This window comes from Xylocopa sonorina, chromosome 6 (assembly GCF_050948175.1).
Source record: "Xylocopa sonorina isolate GNS202 chromosome 6, iyXylSono1_principal, whole genome shotgun sequence".
NCBI lineage: Eukaryota > Metazoa > Arthropoda > Insecta > Hymenoptera > Apidae > Xylocopa > Xylocopa sonorina.
The window spans coordinates 7696099-7714396 of record NC_135198.1 but is presented as its reverse complement, the minus strand read 5'-3'; the positions used below and the strand labels follow the sequence as shown (position 1 = coordinate 7714396).

General features: G+C 43.8%; 2 protein-coding genes across 6 annotated transcripts in view; one reads left to right on the top strand and one right to left on the bottom strand.

Moving 5' to 3' along the window:
• The window catches only part of Mrpl41 (mitochondrial ribosomal protein L41), a 186772-nt gene that overhangs the window by 99566 nt on the left and 68908 nt on the right, over positions 1-18298 (bottom strand). The gene's annotated exons all lie outside the window — the stretch shown is intronic.
• Positions 1-18298, top strand: part of LOC143424630 (PRL-1 phosphatase) — a 44040-nt gene that overhangs the window by 5290 nt on the left and 20452 nt on the right. The window contains exon 1 of one of the 3 annotated variants that reach the window (XM_076896813.1): positions 8007-8121. The exons of 1 other annotated variant lie outside the window; for it this stretch is intronic. The gene's annotated coding sequence lies outside the window, so the exon portion shown is untranslated. Of the gene's footprint in view, positions 1-8006; positions 8122-16626; positions 16647-18298 lie in introns of those variants that run through there. One more of the 3 variants, XM_076896814.1, reaches the window with a different exon arrangement.

The window sequence follows — 18298 nt, the reverse complement described above, 5'->3', positions numbered from 1 at the left end:
TTTTGATTCAACTTGGAAGCGTGAAAACGGTGTATCGTTTCAAAATGTAAAAGAAAGAGGGTGAGAAACTATTAGATGGGACATTGTCGAAGTTTTAGCTTCTTTTCTCTTCTATCGGTGATAACAAAATAAAGCTCGTTAGAAAGGAAATTGATAGAAATTCTGTGGCGAGCATGCGCGAGCGTGCAAGCGCGTAACGAGCGTCTGTGTATCGCGCAACAAAGAACAATGGCCGGAGACGAGGAACAAAGGGAACGTTTAGAAAACACTCGCGAAACAATCGAGTGAATGCCGATCGATCGACCGTCCGCGTCACTCGCAACCCCGTTTACATCGCGAGTCGAACTTCTCTCCCTGCGAGACCCACGACGAGTCAAAAAGAAGCAGGGTGGAACGGAGCGGGGTGAAAGTCGTGGCTAAAAAAAAGAAAAAAGAAAAAAAAATAGTGGACGTAGATACACACGGGAGGTTTGAACCGAGTTGTTTCCACAAGCTTCTCGCTTCTCTAGAGAAATAAGCGCGAATACTTGATAGGCTGGAGGGTCGTTCTCTTTCTTTAGGGGATGAAAGGGTTGCGAGAGGGAATAGCTTGGGATGGTTCTCGTTTAAAGTTTCAGATTGTTTTAATTCAGTTTGGATGTACTCTTTATAGAGTTGAGCTTGGTATTGGAAAATTTGCGATACTGGTATGTGAGGGAATTCTGTTGGAAAATGTATTATCGAGTGGAATGTGAATGGGATACGGTGACTAATGCGTTTCTGTAATTTGAATTTATTTTTAAATTGTTCATCCACCTTGAAGTAACAGGTTCCTTTTATCGCATAGCAATTTGCAGAGATCATATTTAAATGTATTACAAAATCAAGCCACCAATCATGTCTTATTGCCTGCGTTGGAAAAATGTAATTGCTCCACCCTTGGGAAACGTGTCTATCTTTAAGGAATTCGATTCTCGGTTAAATATATTTGCTCTTGACGCGTGTTCTTACCGTTACTGATCGATCAGCATCGATACGCGATAACAGCGTCGAATAACGCCTACAATTCGCTGGATCGAGCTTGGTTCGCCGTTTCCTGTTATGTAAATTGCATTACATTACATAACGGTGTACGATCGGAACAGGAAGCAAGGAGTGGCTAACGCACAACGCAAAGCTAATACGAGAACACTGTTCGCGTTGTTCATTAGCTACAGTAAATGGTGTATCGCGCGGTATACACGCTTGCGTACGCGTATACGCGTGCATCTTCCTTTCGAAGGAGTAATAATACTTGTATAGGCTGGAGGAATCGAATACTACCTTTGGTGTGTAACATTTAATTCAAGTACATTTGTAAACCATCGATTTAGTTGTTAGAATAGCAATTAGCCGGCTATTTAAATAGCTGGATAATTAACAACGTAGAACTATTCGATATGCTATGTGACAAATAAGGAAACAGGCAATTTTTGGTGGTTTCAAATTTTATTAAAATTACTTCTTGCTCTAGATTTTGAGAAATCTGAAAATATTCGATATTAACTCCTCCTTGGAAAATGGAGCTTGTAATTCCTCGTGTAAGGAAAGAACAGTGGCCGCGTTAGAGCAATCACTGGCCCCAACTGGTCTCATTTTTCCACAGACGGACGACCACCCTCGGTATCGTACGCGAAGATTATTCCCCGTGACGGTTCTTCTTTTTATCACCGCCACGTGTGCGACTTGAGTTACATGCTCTATCTCGAGCAGACGGGTCCACGATTCGAGACGTGTTCTTGGGTTACGCTTCCTCCAAACCCTCCCATTGACTTTTTTCTCAGCTGTCGCGGAGCAGGGTGCCTTCCGTTCGCTTCTAAGAAAGAATAGGTCTAAATCTGGGGGCTCTGTCCGTAGTCAGGAGTGTCGGATTCGATGGAACATATGGGCTGCTGGAAATGGAACGAACGAACTCTCTTCTCGACGCTATCATTCATAAACACGATTTATCTTGACAGTAGTCGCATAGAATTAAAATGGAAACGTGTATTCTCATTACTCGACGCTTTTTCACGCGTTTCGATTTTAGCATCGAAGCGTATCGCTCAAAGATTTTAAGTCTTGCTCCTCGCAACCCCTTTCAGTATCGCTTGGCAACTTTTTTTCGCGAATAGACCTTCCACAGAGGCAGACGTCACCTCCTCGCACCGCACCCCAGGGCAACGGACTGTTCACTTGCATTATACAAGACTCTTCACGAAATTGTACTGTTTGTCGTTTAAAAAGGAAGGCGCACGTTAACCTACTCGTGCTCATACGGGTAACGTCCACTTTTTCTGGGTTAGTGGACTCTCGGCTAGAGATTCGTGCCGCCGTAGTTCTTGCCCAATCGATTGAAATCGCTTTTCTTTGCCGCTATCGCTTTCATTTCCCGCGTATCTTATCAAACGAGAAAAGTAAATATGAAATTCGCTGAAAATATTATTCACGCCTCGTCTATATAATAACTCGTTTCAAAGTTCAGTGGACATTCGTATTAACTAATTACGCTTCGCATCGTTCATTGCGCGATACACTGAACCATTTACCCATGTTACGCAACATCGTGCAAAAAAATGGAGTAACCGGCTAGTTTTTCGAGAAAATCGTTCTTAATAGCGCGGAGCAACAATAAAATGCACCATAAAAACCAATCGAGACGTTCATATTTGCAGTGATCCCAATGAGACAGTTTCACAGCGCTCGAAAACGATTCGACAGCCCTCCAAATCCGCTCGCGAATTGAAAATGGGCGAACATCGCGGAAACGATGTATCTCGGCCGTTAGCAGTTGTTTAACGCGGCTAATTTAACTCTATTCGTCGTCGACGTTACCAGTTACGCGCGGCTCTAATTATAGCGTCAAACTAATTACAATCAACTTCGTAACGTTCTGCGGCGTATTTGCGGTTTTCCATTTAATTTTCGCGGACGTATCCGTTCCATCGGCATTCGCGTTTCCACGCGATAGAGTCGCGGAGGCGTGACCGCGCTTACGTCACCCTTGCTATAGCGTTACATATCGCATATTGTCCTCGAGCATCTTGCGGGACCCTTTGGTTATTGCACGAAGCTCGTGGATCCGTGAACGTTTCGTGTCTGAATCTTTCGAACACTTCTCCATTTCCTTTTCACGAGTCGTTCCCCGAAAATTTCCAATTTCTTTTCTTTTTACATCGAAACCACTGGAGATTATGGATAATCAGTGATAGTTGGATGTTAAATGGTCGTTAGGTAAATTTACTGGGTATATATTTGAGAAAAATGTCTTGAGAAAGGAAACTTATGGCGAGATTAATCGAGACACGTATCCTGTGTAGGTATCTGCATCTCGTTTGGGTTTGACCATGGGTCGTTTAATAGAGCCGTGGAATTTCCTTCAAATTGCTTTCAATTGCCCAGACGTTAGTCGTCCTTGACGTTCGATGCTTGGCGCCGTGGAATTAACAATGTTACATTCCTAGAAGAAGAGATAGGACCACTGCTGGAACCGATTTTATTTCTGTTCTTCGAACGATGCAGATTGCCTCTTTTCCAGACTGCTTTTATTGTACATATTTTATTTAGATTTTTTTTAAGGATGTCATTATTAATTCAGAAGGGGTGATGTTTAATTTTCATTAATTTGCTCGCGTGTAACAAAGGGAGTGTCTAAACTGGCACCTGAAAAAGCGGTTTGCATTATCGTTTATGGAACAGAGATTAAATTATTCTTAACGCGTCCAGCGGTAAAATTTGTGAAGTCTCTTTACCCTTTCGATTCCGCTGTTTTGCGTCGCTCTAATTAATTTCCAGCGGAACTCTTTGCCGCCTCTGCTTCTCTCTCTCCCCAGTGGCACATTCGTGCGGCAATGGTCGGTGAAAAATTGGAACACGCGACTCGTTTTGCCAAAGAAACATTGTAGCACTGCGAAATGGATACCTGGTGTGTAGCAACATCGGCTGACGTAATACGGGAGCACGATTTTCTACTGATTTATACAGAGGGTGGCTTAATTTGTAAATGGCTCGCGGATTTATTTGAGGCCTGCGATCATCGCGCAGGTTACACAATGCTTATCGACGAGACCTGACGCAACCTGCAGTATCAATCGCAGAAACCCAGCGGCAATATTTTCCAGACGCCTAAATCCTCTTAGCGAGGCAAATTTTTGGCAAGCTTCCCTCGAATCAAGGTCTCGACCGTCTTTTTCGAGCCGGTGCCGCTGCGTCGACGCCAGTCGTCGTATGCACGTGTTCAATTCGCGTGCAAGGGCAGAAAGCGCGGCCCCCTCGACCGTAAAAGACCCGCACCAACTGTGATGCATTGTTCGCGTTCAACCCGCGATCTCTTCCTCCAGGACTCGCATCCGCAGCCAGTGCCTTCCGCTTCGGTTGATCTATTGCACCCTACGTAAAGCCGTGCTGGCGCCAGTCGAACCTTTTGCCACGCGTTCAGCGTGAAACTTTGCACGTTCCTCTAAAGACGAATCGAGGAAATCGCGTGCACTGCTCGAACGCGGATTATTAGAAGAGACGTTTGTACTATTTGTAATCGAAAGTACATAAACGCCATTCGCAAGTATCTGTAATACACCAATTCTTTTTGTCTCATTTCCCATAGTAAGAAGCAACCACAAAAGGATAACGAAACTCATTCAGAAAGAAAGTTAACCACAGAAAGATAACAGACGTTAGAAAATAAAAGGGACCCCCCAGTGGGATGACAGAAGAAATTCAAAATGAAATACCACGCTCGAAAGATAACAGAAGTCATTGGGAAGTAAAATAATTCAATCGAGATGAAAGAAAATCGCAGAGGTAGAAGAGTTCGCTGAAAGAAGCTCTTTGAAAAGGGTGAACCAAATCTGTAGCCAAAGCAGCTTCGCGTGGAAAATGTTGGTTCTCCCTGGAGTCGCGCGGCGAGAGAGATCGCGAGTCCCAACGGAGGAAGCGCAATCCGACCGCTCCTGTAAAACGAGCCTGCATCGACTACGATTGGCCACCGACGTCGAATCAATTTATGTAACATTGTGCCACACTGGACGCGAGGTTGGACGCGTCCTCGTCCATTCAGGTCGACGTGCGCGGATAAAAATTTCAGGTGAACGCACGAACCCGTCCCCTTTCGACCGCGCGCTAGACGAAACGTACCTGCGAGCGAAGACGGGGACAAAGAGCGCTCGAAAATAGACCGTCATTCTCGCGTTCACGCGCGGCTAACCCTTTCGTCCGCTTTGAATTTATACGGGTCCCCACCGGGGCTCGAGGAGCCTGTTGCTTCTCGAACTTTCTTGGTCAGCCTCGTCGCTTTGCGTTCCGCGCTTCGTTTCCTTTGTCAGCTTCGATCTCGATCGCGGTTCCTCGAGAATCGTCGGTGAACTTCGTTCACCAGCCGTTCGAAGTGACAATTTATTAACGTCAACTTCGAATCCGACGTTCAGAGTCGTTCGAGAATTTTCGTTCTCTGGGTCAGAAGACGGTGGGTGCGCGATTCAATCGGCTCGATAAACAGTGTCGTTTAATAGTAGGCCACCCTGGGCAGCTTTTCTTACTGGCATACGCAACTCGCGTGGATGATGTTTCACAGCGCAAACAGCTTTGTTTTCGTCACCCGAGAGCACGGTGTTATGCAAACACCGCGATAAAACGGCAGGCGCGCCTTATTCCTTCGGCTCGATAACAGGTCGCGTACTTACCGACTGGCATTTCAAACGAGACGAAATTAATCTTCATTGTAACTGGACAGTATCGCTGTTGTTGAATGTTCTCGACGAATTTCTGGAAAACTATCGTTCATTGCGAAATATAATAATTATTTATTGTTGTACCGTGTCGTACTTTATTACTGTACCACCGCAGTGCAAAGAAACTCAGGCTTAATAATTATATTAGCTCCCATGTATTATATATATTTTCAGAACACAGTCAATCGTTCGAATACGAGAAGAGGAACAAAAAATTCCAATTATAGAGGGTTAAGGTCGGTGACCAGCGGTTTTCTGACCCCTGTCGCCGATGGCTTCTTCGATCCAGACGATGTCGGCAAAAAATAGGGTCCGTGCGTGCTCTGGCGAGCATCGTCATTCTTTCAGAGATTTTTCTCTTTTTTTTTTGGTATCCTGTCCTCCTTTTTTGTGGTTCTCCCTTGGTACGCGCTCGTTTTCTTTATTTTTGCCTCTTCGTCCATTCTTCGAGCTCTGTTTGCGACGAGTAAACGAAGGACGACCGAATGCCGAGGACGCATCGTGCTCGATGGTGTATACCGTGGGATAAAAAAGTTTCCAGATTAGAGCTGGACTGCGTTGGGAATTGATACGTTCGACGAGCTCGAAATTCGAATTGAGCGAAAGTTTTCGAGAGCATGCTCGAGCCGGTAGCGATGGGCGTGCACGAAGTTTTGCTCGAGCGATTGCCTCGGATTAAAAGGATTTAACAAGTTGATAGAGCGAGTCGATTTCAGCTGGATTTATCTGATCGAGTAGTTTTGGTAGGGCGCGGTAAGTCGACTCGGAGACCTCGGACGACGATGAAGTAGTTGTGGAACTTGACTAATCAACGTGATTGAAATTATTCCACATTGCTAATTGGCGTGATCGGTAAATCGACGGTATTTAAATGATACAAAATTCATTTCAGCATTGCAATCAATTCTAAAATACCGTACCCTGTATTTTTAGATCTCCCTCGGTTCTAGTCTCTTTTAACAGATTTCAACCCTTCGCACTCGAGCAGCTATTCTTAGCCCGCGTCTAATTTAGCCTTCTGATAATAGTATGCAAATTGCACCGTGTTACTTTAAATTTAACAGCCTAATTCTGATCGTTATAAAAACGGAGCCAAGTGGCGTATGAAATTTTCACAGCACCATATACCAAAGGCAGGGTCGTACTGTTGCGGCTTTGTAATGAATTGGTGCGACATTAAACTATCCATTCGCAGAGCGATTTGTATCAACTTCATGTTCCTATCGCTTTGATAATGGCTGACAATTCGTCAATCTTTTTTTTTTTATTTCACCAATCGGTTTATTAGAAGGTAACACGGTGCAAATTTCCATCGGAGAGACGATGCAACGGTGCAGAAATTTTCCAAATCATTTCTGAAACGAAAGTCAATTTGGATCGTAAAAAATTGTTTCGTGGAAACTGCACATTTTGCAACCAAGACGCGACCGATTATGTTGGTTCGGACGTCTTTAATGAAAGGGTACGGTCGCTTAAAAAAATCGATCTGCTCGACAAGAACTGGACGTCGAGCACTTTTAGCGCTGCGAACCCCGCAATTACCTCGTCTAAGAAAATTTCTCGGTGGCGTATCGAGCCGAGGGGATGCCATCGTAGTCCGCGAATAGCTCGAACGCGACGAAATTAATTGAACGCTTCCGCTCGATCGGATCGGACCCACGATCGGCTGCGTCGCGATTACACGAAAATAGCGAACGCTAAATAACCGCGGTTTATAATTAACCGGATCGATACACGTGTGGACACGTCGCGTTGTTCGATATTCGAGAACGCCACCCGTGTGCGATCGTCCAGTAAATCAGGGGGCTGGCGGAAAGAAGCGGAGGAAAGTGGACGAAGGTGGACGAGATCGTACGCTCGAAACAACCTATTAATTAACGCGATGCTAATTCCTGGTATTAATCGATAACGTCCGGCTAACTATTTCGTCGTTTCGAGCCGATACTCGCCGCGATTTCGAAACTCGTCGAACGGGTTTCTTATTTTTAACCCGTCCATTACTGATACCAGCCTCGATCAGTAATTTATGAATCGAGGAACGTATCATTAGCGAAACGGGTGGCTGCAACAGCTCTGGAACGTGCAGACCCGGATGGTCTGCGGAGGATGGCTAAACTGTTTATGGCGGTTAATGAAAATTAATTTATATAATATATTTAAAACATAGATCTGCTTATCAGCGTAATGCGGCGCCTGATAATATAGAATTAAGGGACAAGTAAATTCGCGCGACGAATCTTTGTTATATTCCTGTAGCTAATTGAAACGATTTTCTGATTCCAGGTAAACAACCACCCTCATAAGTTATGGATATCAGACGCCGCACCTCGAGTCGAGAATACAAAACATCCCTCTATTTTTTCATGTTAGAAACCTGTAGACTTAGGCATTGATTCAGGTAACGATAACTTATCATTCTTGTAATTACTTCCATCTACGTTCAACGAACAGATGCAGTGAGTCGTTCAGAAAGTTATAGCAATTTTAATGAATTTACCAGAGTTATTTAAAGAAAAAAAGTATTGCGTATTTTATATACGCCTCGATGAAAAAGATATTCGATGGTAGGGACAGGGTGGACGACCGATGTCACTGACCTTGCATAACGATCGTCAGTGTCTGCATGGTTCCCGACGGTTTCGATTCCAGAGGGGAGCACCTCGCAGGACACTAATGCTGTTACCGCTCGAATTTAGGGAGGGTTAATCCCGTTCTAGTATATAATGCACGGCGAAACAATTGGTGGCTAAAGGGGATGAAAGGGTTCGCGTAACACTCGCGTGAAAATTCATATATACTTTAGAACAGGGGTTCTTGAAAGTTACGTGGTCCAAGGACCCCCTCTTGAACAACTATTTTTTTTTTTTCTAACCCCATCTCAACCCTAAGTCTAATAACTAGTTAAGTAACAACAGATGCAACAAGTCTCGACTACGTAGGATTTTTGTTAAACTGATAGATAGGATATCTGTTATCTGAAAGTAATTGTGAGCAACTGGTTTGAGTGAAACGGGGAAATTTCAGCTAGGTGCAATGAATCTTGGCACGCTCAAGATCTGATAATGTGGCATTAACCGTGCAGCAGCCCATTACAGGGGTTAAATGCTGAAACAGTGTAGTGCTAATGGCACGTGCATAACTTCGTATAAAGACGGATGTAACGTTAACACTTCCATCTGTTCTTGGAATGATCCAAATGATCCCATAAAAATTCATTCGCTTTCCGGAATTATTTTTACGATAGATAAAGAGGTGCTCTTGAAATTATAATACTGTTATAACTAATTTCAAATTGGTTATAAGAAAAAGCGTTCAGAGCGTTCAAATGAGTCGGATACATAAATTCATCAATCTCAGAAGATTAGAAGCGATAGTAATTTCTTGTATCGTATTTTATTAAGAATTCTGATTATCCGACTAGATAACCACATTATTGTGAAAATACCTTGGGAATTAATCAAAATTCCATTGCACCTTGTAGATCTTATTATCTATCTGGATAATTTCTGTTTCTTTTTTTCATGTCTGTATTAAAATTTCTTTTCCTTCCTGAGCTTAGTTCTCGCGAAAAAGGTAGTATACTTGAGAGGTAAAAATACTTGGAAGCAACGTTTCAGAGTATGCACATGCAACTTTTTCGTCCTTTACCCGTAATACCAGTCGCTGATTTTTCCACACATTTTAACGCACCTTCCATAGATACTATTTTACGATCGAAATCAATTGGCTGTTCAAGGCCATTGAAGTGTAACTCCGACTACGCTGTACGGCTACTTCATCACTCCATCCCCCTACCTTTTTCCTTCGCATTAACTCCGCTCGATCGCTCTTTCTGCGAGCATAAAATCCACCTCTGCAAATGTATGTCCTCCCAGGGCGGTCGCTGCTTCTCTTTCACAATGGTTCTTACCGTTATCGGCGTTGATCCTTCGGCTCGAGGTAGCCCCTTATCATCGTTCACCGAATAACCCAGTGTCCTAGTTCCGATATCGATTTTACGAGCACCTGAAGCCCTCCGCCTGTCGTGACTTCTTTCGTTGTAACGGTTACGCTCGGTCAGACGTCGAAGGTGTCTCTATACACGCGAATAAAACGTACCTGGAACGTTTTAGAAACGCTGAAATTGATTAATAAAAGTTTACTGACTGAAGTTGAAAGGAAAAACGTGTAGACAGCGAATGTTTATAAATACCTGAGAATGTAATTGTAGAAAATATCCAAGGCAAATTAGAAGAGCATTCCTCTAGTTTATCGCTTTTTTTTATTTTAATTGCGTGTGGCAGGGTTTAAAAAACGCAATACAGAAATGGTACATAATCGTGGCACTATTAAAAATCACTTGATGTATTTTTATAAGGGTATTCTAATCTTCCATCGTTTCTCCCTGTTATTTTGCTGGTAATAGTTGTGATAGGAGGATTAGAAGCTAGTAGTGCTTGAGAAGCTATAGTTAATCCTCCAGTATTAAGTTCATTATTGAACATTTTCATCTACTCTTTCAGGAATCAATTATTTTTCACTTTGCCACTCGATATTATCCACTTGATATTTAAAAACCAGCCACTACGAACATGCTAGGATCAATCGCTTATTGCAAAATATTACTTAACTGCTTCGTTATTTCAATATCATAGAAGAAGTTTGCCCTTTTTTTTTTCAAAGGAAAATCAGGTCGCACGCACGGAAACCAGCGCGGTTTCCAGCCGAGCAGCTCCCCCGAATCAAGCCCGGGAGCAGAACCGAATCTTCCCGGTAAACCCCTGGGCGTATGCGCCGCTGCAGGTGGTCGAACCCGCAGCGGCGGATGTCGGATCGGAACAGCCGCTGTGAACGGGGCTTAATGGGGCCGCGGTTCGTCGCCCTGCGGCTCGTTCAACCCCCCGTCCGTCCGCTCGCGTCGTCTGGAAGAGCTCTGCCGACGCGAGGGTGCGCCTGGAAGCTCGCAAACGAGAGGGTTGAAGCGGCAAGGGTGGCGGCCCCGGACTTCTACCCCTCGTTTCGCGTTCGCTCCCCTCGATCGTCTTCTCATCTACAGGGTGTATTCGATCCTCTAAATGATCTTCAACTGTCGTTATCTAACACGAAAGGATCAACGATAGATAAAATGTAGAATTAGTGGAAGATCGCAAATAGTTTTGCTTTGATTCCAAATATTTCTCAAATATAAATAGTAATTAAACCGTTGTGAAATTGGCGATTCGAAGCGATAGATCGTTCTTTAAAGAGACACCCTGTTAAAGTGTACCGTGGCATCTAACTCTAACATCGTCCAACCCCCCCAATTCGCCTCGACTCCTCATCGCCCCCGCCAACCGTAGTAGCAGACGCGCGCAAGGGTTGAATCCACCCCCACTTGACGATGCCACCTATAAACCAGCGGTGTGACGTCATAACTCGCGTCTGACGTCATCGTTACGACGTCACGGCTCTACACCCACCGGGTGCTACGAATGGGTGGCTGCCAGTGACGTCACCGGACGTTCGATCGGTCCAGGAGACTTTGTTCCAGCGGCCCGCCGTTCGTTAAGTCCTCCTGCGCTCTAACAAACGTTCCACTAGACTGGATAATGGGTTTCGCGGAGCTCAGCTTCTGATAATTGTTTCTTTTGTCCGGGAATTTATTCGACCGTCTATCGTACGTGACTGGCTAATGAAGAAAGAGGATTACGCTGTTTGGTAGAGTGGTCAAGATCGGCTTTAGTTTAGGCTTTTAATGATGCGAGATGGTTTTTTGGTCCTTCTGTTACTTGTTCACTGGAGAACGCTTCGTTGTTCATGCGAGCTGGATTTTATTACGGGGGTATATAATTTTCGAGAACCGTTATTCGTGGACGTTTTATTTTGTGTCGTTTAGAAAAAAAAAAGGGAAAAGTTCCCTCATTATTATACGAGAGGAAGTTTTCAATTGGGTTGCTTTTTGTGTCTGTTTTCACACCTCAGCTGGCTCCTCTAATCCCTTCGAATGAACTATTTATAAATCCCCGGTACAAGGTAACCCGACACGACCCACTGATTTATTTGGTCTACCTAAGGTTTCGCTACATAGGCTAAATTGGTTCCTTCTGTAAAAATTCGCTAACGAAAGGTCGCTTTTGAATAGAATCTCGCCAAGGACGTCGTTGGTCCGAGCTCGTCACTGGTGCACGAGCGAAGCGAACCGGTTAACCCCACCGGTTATCAATGATCATCTCAATTTTGTTTCAGCGAGAACAGAGACGTTTTAATTATTCTTATAAATTCTATAATACTTCAGACAGGGTCTCTTGAAATACTGATCCAATTACTGGGTAGGGTTTCTTCTGCTTCTTCCAATAATAATTAATATTTAGACAAGGTTTCTAAATTCAGATTAATATTCTGTGTGCATCCTGTTTAATTCTATTTCAGAACAATACGAGTGAACAAATTGCTCTATAAAAAAAAACAATGTTTATTCAATAGGTATTTTTCGTTGGGGGATGAATTTCTCACCCTCCATTTTCGTTCAGATATCCTCGAGAAATTCGTCAAATGTAAGAGTTCAAAATTATGCTGTACTTTTAGACAATGAGGTAAAAATAATCACAAATTTTGTGAACTGCAGACACGTTCCACGTAAAACTTTTCGTGAACATAATTAAAACACCGAAGCAAGTTTCCATTCAAGCCATCGACAGACTCTTTGCAAACCTAACATCCAAAAATAGCTGCCACCCATACGTATTTGCTTACCGGTCGATTGCCGTCTCTATTTCGTGTGTTTGGCTTCGCGCAGGGTGTCCCATTTATCTTTTCCATTCGAAAAGTCCACTCGTACGTTCGATACATTTCGAGCATTATAGAATTGAAACAGAACTGCCACAAATTCAGTCTACAAGACAAAGTCGTAATAAAAATGAACCTCGTATTAGATATCCATTATCAGAACTCACGTTCCATCAACTCGAACGTGATTCAAAGTCGAATAACTTCGCTCGTAGAGTCGGAATGCGAACTTGAGATCAATTTAAACAATATTTCTCTTCGCCACGATCAATTCCAGAGTGGATACGCCTGTACACATGCTCGTTCAGCGTAAGAGTAGCCTATTTCGCGCACGGTCGTTCGATATTCTGCAACAGTCGCGCAGGACTATCCATCAAACGGATCAGAAACGCGGGAAAGGAATTCGACCGGAAGACACGCTCGACGATAGATTCGAGCGGGACACACGTGTCTTACCGGGTATGCATCGGGCCTGCGCAATGCGGTCGTCACAGAAAACTATGCAATCTTATGCAATAACGTGCAATCTAGAAAGGGTCATCCACGTGCGTGCCGGTGAACTTATCGTGACTCGGTCGCGACTTTCCTCGAGAGATCGGGAGGCGATGCGCGTCGCGACGCCCCGCCTGGCATCGATCCGACCGCGCTTTCACGCGAGGACCTCCCCTCGGTTCTGCGGTGCTTATCAATTAACGCATTTATTTAGAACTGCCTTCGATTCCGTCCACTCGTGAATCGGTTACGCGTTATTACGAGATACTTCGCGTCCAAAACAAGGGGCAATTGATATTTTATTGCTGCTCTAGATCGACGCTCGAGTCCTTGGAAGTTTGAACCTTTTGGCTGTTGGATTCCAAGTGAAAGTTGTCCACCGCGGCTAATATGGGGGTAAGACCCGTTACAGGAAAACCCGCGCGGCCACAAATCTTCAGGTCTATGATATATACCTGTGCAGTCGTGTAATAAAATGGCCAAGGTGTGGAAAGTTGTATCTTTACTAATAGCACGGCAATAAAGTAATTTACAATTCACTAATCTCCAATCGTAATCCGTACTGAAACTGTATAAAAAATTCTTAATTGAAAATTTTTGAAAATTACGGATGACCATTCGAGTCGTAAACGTGGTCTTCGGAATTCTGATTGGAATGATTGAAATTTAATGCAACACCTCGTGTTCATCCATATGGAACAGGGTTTACGATCAGTATATACCATTTTTAAGTTTTATTTGTCTGTATGTTCTCGATCAGTCCGTTTTTCTCTGCACGCGGTCAACTGTGCTTAACAATCGCGTCTCGTCGCGTCGAAGTCGACCAAGTAGTTGATCGATACCTGGAGAACTGGTGCAGCACGACCTCGAGGGCCGCGTTTTCCGTCGGCTCCGCGGAAAAGCCACGCTCTCGCGGCGCATCCGTTCGCTCGTAGCCCTGACCTTTGCAACCCCCTGTTCACGGGACCAAAACGTTCCCAGACGTTGGCGTCGCGGTTCACGTGCACGCTGCACGTTCGTTCGAACGTGGTTCGAGTTCCTGGAGTCTTTTAACGGATTCGAGCTCCTCGAACCCGGTTGCGTTCGTAACTTAACCCGCGCGACACGCGCCTCCTCCGCGCGATCAGCTGTTTCCCTCGCGTTATCGCGACGATCGTGTGCCACATCGCGATTACGTTTCTGCTGAGTAACCAATGCTCCGTGGGAGATTTTCAATCGGTAGTAGTATCGTTTGTTCAAGATTTTCGATGGGTTTTTAACTACCATCGAATGAACTCCAATTTTGATTGTTTAGTTTGCGATGAGGTATATAAAAATTTTTCATTTTCTGCTCGATACGTGAGGAGAATATTTCCTGGAATATTAGACAACTCGTGTGAGACGGTGGACTTAAGGGTCGACGGTAGAAGAATGTGTAGCAATATCGAAGGGACCGGAGAAGTCTCGATAAGGACTGAACCACAGCTGAAGTATTCTTCGCGCGACCCTGACAGACCCTTCGATCCCTTATCTCCACCGTGCTCTCTCTCTCTCGATTTGCTTATCATTATGCTCGAACAACCGTGCGCACTTTAAAACCCGTAGCAATTTTACGGCCTGGCTGCATTTCAAGCATCAACTGTGCTCTATAAATTTGTACAGTAGCCAGTGCGATATAGCGAGGTCGTAAAGTGCAGCATTAAATGGCGGAACAGATTGATGTAATAACGCCCACGGCCACGCGCACCCACCATTCTTGTGCCCTTTCAATAGGGGCTGCGCTACGACTGAAGAAGTAGATTTTATACAGCCCTGGCTGGAAGTTACGGACCCCCTTATCTTCTTGGGTTTCTATTGATATGCTGGAACATGAAACTTTTACGCCTGACCAGTTCTATCGGCCTTGTTACACGGCGAAGGTTACCATGGCAATTACTATACTGGACGTTTCAGTTGAAAAAGAACACACGACGGTAGAACGTTGAGCACGTTCAGCCGGACACGTCTCTAGAATAATATTAAATAAAGTATAAGGTAACGTGAAACACGGGAGACGCGATCCAACGATCTATATATAGGGTACTCCACTTGTAAGACACAACAGATTATCACTACTTACACGATCTGCGTTATCGTTGCTCCTTTACTATCGCCTGCTAGCGATGTAAATATCGTTTCTGTTTGTGCATAATATTTGACGAACAAAGATAAAGAAACCACTTGTGTCACTACAATAAAATCTCGCGTATTAGTGTATTAATCTTGATTTATACGGCTTTGTTGCGGTGAGATATCTCTGGGTGGAGGCAACGGGAATAGCAAACAGCGCTAAGGTTAACAGGTCAAGGATGACAAATCGTAGACAATTGAAGACGCAACGCCATCTTTTCTCTTCCGTTCGAGACATTTTTCGCGGACTCTCGATTCAGCCTGGCTGTCGCTCGTCTTTCTTTCACTTTCACGCAGCTTGAAAGCACCTGTAAACAATCGCGAGCCTCGAGGCAAGCCGTTTCCCACGCGAATTACCACGAAAATTACGAAACCGTTCCTCTGATACGTTCCATCGCCGAAGGAGAGGGCGGACAATGGACGACGACGGCTCTTCGGACGTTTCGAAATATATTTAGATCGTGTAGGAAGACTCGAACTTATTTCGCTCCAGTTGAGCGGACGCTAATCGCGTCTCAATTAATTATACAACACTCTCTGTTGTCCGATGTCAATCATTACTTTGAACATTACGTTGCCGCCGCCATTAATCAGCATTTCGAGGACGGCGTTAATGTTATTTACTGATGTAATCAAGCGAAATTATGGGCTCGATTGTGATTCAGCAATCACAGCTTCCGTCGATCGTATATCCTGCAGTTTATTTTATTCCGCTCGGTGATTTGCACGAATTCCTTCGAAATGTAAAGACGATACAGTTTTTTCAGATAACTTTATGGTATCTGCATTCCTCACTTAAGTAATACATAGTCCACATATTTTCGTCAGAGAATAAGTGTGTTTCCATTCTTCTTCTGATAATCGTTTTCTTTATTGCAAATATTTAACTGGACGTTTAAAAATACTGGATGAGTATATATTTCGCATTACTCTTCCTCTATTCGTCATCGTTTTATAACATTGTGAAAGGGTTGAGCGATCTTGCAAAATGTTTCGAAAGGTTCCAGAAAGTCGGCGATAGGACTTCCTTAATTATGCCACTGGGTATGTTTGATCGTGATATTTATGGCCAGCACGACTGCTCCTGTCACGATCGCGTTTCCATCGGAATTAGCGAAGATGCATGTGACATTATTTATGAATTGGGAACTATCGCTGATAACCCATACTGAATCACGGAAAAGCATATATTTCCGTGTCAACCATTGCGTCTCGAGTGATTAAAACACCACGGTCGACTTCATTTCCAGTGTTCTCCATTCGATCGGTACTTTCCGTGTCCTCCGTTCAACCACATCGCAGAAAAAACGTAACAAGAACTTGAGAAGAGATCTTGAAGAGAATCTTGAGAGTGTAGAGCTTCAAATTTTAGGGGTGGTTTCAGTTGTTTCTTTTTTTTTATGGACCAAGTGGGTTGTAAAGTGCACGGTGTAAGGCTAAACTTTAGAAACGCGAGTGTTATGTGTCGTGAATTGGTGACGATGGGTGTAAACTCTGGGATAGCGTACATTTTTCAGGGGAATTTGGAGAAACACCGAGGTATCGATTGCGTTGAATCTTCTCGCAGTTTTCTACTAGTACGATAGCAGTGTATCTCTCAACGTGAAAAAGATTCTACATTTTATTGCCGTGGATGTTTGTCAGACTCTATTTGTAATTACATCGTGCGATAAAGTTTGTATTAAAAAGGCTTTTGGCGATGGTTCGTAATTGAAGGTGGTATTGGCACATGTCTTAGTATTGCTGTTGATACATCACTTTAACCATTAGTTTGCTAAAGGAAATACCGCATTTCCTTCTCCATTGTGTGATATGTAATCGTGTTTCAGTTGTCGAAGAAAACACGACGTTAACACCTCGATGACCACTTCAGTGGTTCGTTTACTCATACTCTGGACTTATCTTGCCATTATTTGAAATTATTTCTTTTATCTCTGTAGACTAACGATTCCTACAATTTTAATATATTTCTTGCCATATTATTAAATTCACGATTTCGATATGTATTTTCCATTACCGTAAGATTGGCGCCATATCTTGTGTTTTTCCTCCTCATTCAATTAGCACCACCGATAAATTATCAACGCGCTAGATTTCGATCAAATTCCTAAATCCGCTGGTGTTAACAGCTAAATTGAGATTGATTGTATCCGATAAAATAAATATTCCCAATATATATCGTCGCCAGTGTATCGTACGCTTAATTGATCGTTTCACTTCTAATGAATCCTCGCGTTTTTAATTCTACATCAACTTCAGTTCCATTAGATATAATAGATGAATTCCAATTCTTCATTCCAAATAGCATACATTTATCAGAAGATTCAATTTCACGGGTATGACTGTGCTCATTCTATAATTACACTGCGACTCGCCAAAGAATCACCGTACTTTTACTAAAAATTAAAATGAATGAATCCCATACGGGATACATCTCTCATTTAAGAACAAATTTCATGACATTGCCATGTCGAGTTCCATTATTTCCTGTTCGTTCATTTTATCATAAATTCAACCATACGAAGGGTCTCGTGCAATCTTTATTTTCTCGTAATCATTTTATGATATAATGCTCGTTACACGAAACTGAGAATGAATTCGTGCGTTTCAATTTACATAATATGAATTCTTGAATAAAATAGAAAACGTTTTGTGGATGTTCCGATTTAAACATTCACAAATATCCCTGTTTCACGAGTAAGAGGGAACTTTTCGCAAAGTTTCTTGTACTGGCGTAACATCTAACACCAGATCGTAGGTCCCGTGGTTCCATTCAAGTCGATCTCGACTCTCGCGTTGCCGCGAATTACATCACGTGAACCAACTCGAGTTGTTCGAATTCGCGCGGCGTTGCGAGCGGTTACTACGCGGTAGAATGACGTCATCGGAGAACGGGCAGCCGCGATTGGTCCGTGGACGACGACGCTTCGCGTCAGTCGCCTGTGGTGGGGCAAAGAGCGGCCGCGACGGCGGTGTAGAAGAGAGGCGACCGCACGAGGAGGGCAAAGCTGTCTCGGCGCTGTGCTATTTCCATCGCCGCGCTACTGCTGGCCTAGATTCGATGCGACCATCACAACGTGAACGTGATATCCGACTTGTCCGCGAGTTCGCTGGACCTCCCGGCTCCCACGATCGCCTCTAATATCGTAACGAAACCTACGCGTCGTCCATTGACCGCGTCCCCCGCGTAT